Source organism: Pinus tabuliformis, chromosome 3_2 (assembly GCF_031772625.1).
Source record: "Pinus tabuliformis cultivar Carrire ecotype Pingquan chromosome 3_2, CPIR1, whole genome shotgun sequence".
Taxonomy (NCBI): domain Eukaryota; kingdom Viridiplantae; phylum Streptophyta; class Pinopsida; order Pinales; family Pinaceae; genus Pinus; species Pinus tabuliformis.
The window spans coordinates 1,018,515,465-1,018,520,000 of NC_142302.1; the positions used below are offsets into that span (position 1 = coordinate 1,018,515,465).

Sequence of the window (4,536 nt, forward strand, 5' to 3'; positions counted from 1 at the left end):
TAAAGAAGCGATATATTACGAGGATACCTTCACCCTAATTTCCATATACACTTCTATCTGGTCAGTTATATCCATAGCAGCTCATATGGGGTGGTAGATTCACTAGATGGATGTTAAGACAACATTCTTAAAAAATGTGATAGAGGAGGAGGTGTAGATAGAACAACCATAGGGATTCGAGACTAATGAGAGGCACACTCATGTGTGCGTACTAAAGAAATCTCTATAGGGGATCAAGTAGGCTCCTAGAGAATGGTATGATCAGATTGAAAACTACTTGTAGCGGATGGGATTTTTCAAGAGTGACATAGATCCCAACCTTTACTATTTGATGGTAGAGGATGAGCCACTCATCCTGGTGTTGTATGTGGATAGTCTCTTCCTAACAGGGTCATCAGGGCTCATAGAGGATTGCAAGAGGAACCTTGTAGCAGAGTTTGATATGAAGGATTTGGGGTTGATGCACTATTTCCTAGGATTGGAAGTGTGGCAGAAAGATGGGGGGATCTTACTTAGCTAAGGAAGATATGCTACATATATTCTGAAGAGATTCATAATATATGATTGTAGACCCATGTCTATGCCCATGATCACCAACTTGAAGAAAATAGATGCAATAGATGACAAGGATGTTGACCCACCTTGTATAGACAACTCATAAGTTCTCTTATGTATTTGGTCAACACTAGGCAAGATATTTGCTTCATGGTAAATACTCTCAGTGAGTTTATGTTGGAACCAAAGAGAGTGCATTGGTCAGTAGCAAGGCACATTTTGAGGTATGTGCATGACACAATAGGGTATGGTTTGAAACATACCTGACACAGAAGCATATTGGGAAGGTAGTTCAGTGTACAAGAAAAGTACCTCTCAGTACTACTTCAGCGTTGGATCAGGGATGGGTTCTTGGTGCACTAGGAAGCAAAATTCAGTAGCATTGAGCCCTACAAAGGTAGAGTATATGGCATTAAGCACAACTACGTGTGGAGCTATATGGCTTCAAATGTTGTTGGTAAGCTTGTTCAGGTAGAGGATGTAGGTGACTAGTGTCTACTGTGACAATCATAGTTGCATTTAGCTCTCTAAGAATCCAATGTTTCATGACAAGTTGAAACACATATATATTCGATGGAATTTCATTAGAGATTGCATACAACATGGAGTGGTCTAGCTACAATATGTTTCCACTGATGATCAGGTTGCAGATATACTCATGAAAGCTCTAGGGAGAGCTAAGTTTGTCTATTTCAGAGAAAAAATGGGTATGGCAGAAAATCCATTTCAGTAGCAGGACAAAGTATTTTTGATGCTTCTTAGTTTCTAGGTTTGCAATAGGAACAACAATAGTTGAGAGGGAGTTGCAATAACAATGGCCATACATCATCAACGTGTATGGAGGATGATGCAAATATATGGTGTTGTAGAAGTATGACACTAGAACACCTTCCTTGCTAAGAGGGAGTGCTATTTTTATAGCAATGGAGTTGTTGTAGTATTGAAACTTTGTGGAGTGGCGAAAACATAGGAGTTCTCCAAAACCCAGAATTTTTTTCTATAAATTCCACCTAAATATGGATCAATTAAATTAATTGACCATAATTAAAAAATTCCTTAGCCTAACTTAGGAAAAGTGGTCAATTAATAGGAATTAATTGAGAAAGGAGTGAATCATATAGAAACTCACACAAATCAACAAGGAAATGATCTTAGCCCTTGATTAAGTTTTAATCTTGGCTATTGGAGTCCCAACTAGACATTATACGAAGAGATTGATGGGTAGATGGGTAATACACCGTGTAAATACTAAAATGCTCAGGCAGTTTGATTTCCCAGTTAGATCGAGTCAGTGAGTGAGTAGCAGGTGGAAGGAGAGTTCAGTATATTTTGGAGGAAGGAATTCCAATTTTGGAGAGTAGGTTGGAGAGAGGTAGAGATAGCCATAAAGAGGTTGTGTAGGGGATACACAGAAGCCTTTAAGAGGCAGTTAGATTTGAAGATTTGAGAACTCATTTCAAAGTTTCAGAGGCAAGAAAAATTCATAGAGGTTGGGAGAAAAATTTCCAGAGTCATTGGCAGGCTGAAGAGGTAGCTCACAGTGAGATCTAAGAAGCAAAAATTTGTGCCTACGTAGAGGGTGGTGCTGGGAATTTAATGGAATGGTTTCAAAGGCCAGATTTAGTGCTAGATTGATTGTGGGGTGAGGAATATTTATTCATAATATTTTTGCTAGTGTTTTCTCTGAGGGATTGCCAGTTTTAGGCATCCAGGTTGTACTCAGAATTTTGTTGCATCATAAGAATATAAAACCTCAACTGTTGCGACTGGTTTTATCACATTGGGTTTTTCCGGGGACTTTTGTACAAAAATTATGGAGTCATTTTTAGGTGTGTGTGTGCTAGCATATTTCTTAGTTCCTAGATTTGCTTTTGGAGTGTTTGATTTGGTCAAGAAATTGTAGTGTGAATATTTCGTTTTTGTCGTAAACAAAATAAACTGTATAATTAATTTTTCAGTTAGAAGAAATATTTCCAGTTGCTGCACTTCAAGGTCTTTCACACTTTTCCTATTCTTGAATTTTTGATACTAATTTTTTGCAGGGAAACTTAACCAATTAGGATATTGATCATACTTGCTTTTGGATTTTGCATAAAATGTTTGTAATTCTCCAGGAGAGAAAAACTCTTCGATCTTTATGTTCACTAGTACTTCACAGACTAAAAAGATGTTAGAAAATGCATTTGCTCATCAGGTGAACCTTAAATTTTCATTAGTAGTTCAAGACAAGTCACTTGCTCTTATTATTTGTTTGTTTTTCTCTAATATAATTCAATTGCATTGAAATGATATCAATATTATTTTGGACACTTCTATGATAAAGATTCTAGAGTTTTCACTCAAGGCAAAGTCTCTATGAAATCATTGTGGTCCTGATGATTATAATTCTATATGGGTTTGGTTGGAAAATTGGATGTCTTCTCAACCTTGGAGTTCATCTAGGAAAACAAGTAATAGCTCAAATATGAGGTCTCAGAAGATAAGAGAGAGTGTAACCTCAATTGAGGCTAAAGTAGGAAGGCCAAAGTGCAATGTGAGGAAGGTACCCCGTCAATTTATGAGCATATTTAAAATAAGCTCGATACGGAATTTGATAAGCCAAAGTGTCGCTTGATAAAGGTGTTGAAATTAGCAGTAGATTCTATCTCTAATCAACTTGAAGTAAAATTTGAGAAACTGAGAAACCTAAACAAAGTTTTAAAAGGCAGTTAAAATCAGCAAAGGTTTTTTTCAGCAATAAAATCAGCAAAGGTTAAACGTAACTTGAGTAAGGTATCACATCCAATGGTGGATTCTATGTTAGAGCAGCTAGAGGTAGAAATAGAGAAGGTTAAACACAACTTGAGAAAAATCTCATCTCCCACGGTGGATTGTGTATCAGATCCAGCAAAGGTCGAGGCTGAGAATATTAAGCATAACATGAGAAAGGTACCAAATTCAATAGTGGATTTAGTATCAAATCATCTAGAGGTGGAACCTAAGATGTCCAAGTGAAACATGAGAAAGGTTTCAAAGATGAATTTGGATACTATTTCTGATCAACTCATCATGTAGTGTACAACATGAGCCTCTAGGAATATAACTAGAAATGATGAATCAGTCTAACATGTAGTTCTCGATGTGGTAATTCTACTTGTCTAGGAGCTATATCTAGTTCAGCAATTAACAAGTCCAATTAAAATCATTTAACGAAAGGATGCCTCGTTTCAACAAAGGATAACTTCTTATGTTCAAAATGGAGACTTTACAACCACCAAGCATGACAATGTATACCTAACCTCCAAGAGTGAGGTCGAGACTCCTATGTAGAGCATAAATCCTACCAAAAGATGTAGTTCATTTGGATCTATTAAAAATAAGAATATTGAACATGCTTCTTAAGGAAATCCATCGATTCCAAGTTACATGACTGCTACTAAGTCAGTAAAAGCAAAGCTTCATGGTCATTCTCCAAGGTTGAGTCTAGATGTTCAGGAGAATGGAACTCTTATAATAAGGAGACATTCTCTTCCAACATATCCTAATGGGAAACCAAATTCTGTATCACCAAGGAATCAGATATTATTACCACAAGTTCAATCAACCAGGGGGAACATAAAAAGTGATCAATATCTTAACACTGAAAGGAAGTCAATTATCTCATGATTTGGAGATTTGTCTGTGTTCATATTTATTTGGAGTGATTTCTTTAATTATTGATTTTTATTTTTTCTAGAATAATCCTCATTCAGGTTGATTAGCGAAGGTGATCGATATTTGACCTTCTCTTGATATTTTGTGCATTTGGAGTGTCTTCTCAATTAGTAATGAATGTGAATATCTAGAGAGGCCTTTTTTATATTATGAGTTTAGATTAAGTGTGTTGGACTTGATATTCACTCTAAATGTCTTGTGAGCCCTAAAATGCACCAAATTATGTTGTATATACAAATAATATACCATGTTGCATATTCATGACATGACAACGAGCATACATTTTTA

The 4,536-nt window shown here is 36.2% G+C and overlaps 1 pseudogene; it reads left to right on the forward strand.

The window, feature by feature from the left end:
* Positions 1-993: 993 nt before the first annotated feature.
* On the forward strand, positions 994-4,200 carry LOC149184048 (uncharacterized; annotated as a pseudogene).
* The last annotated feature ends 336 nt before the right edge of the window (positions 4,201-4,536 follow it).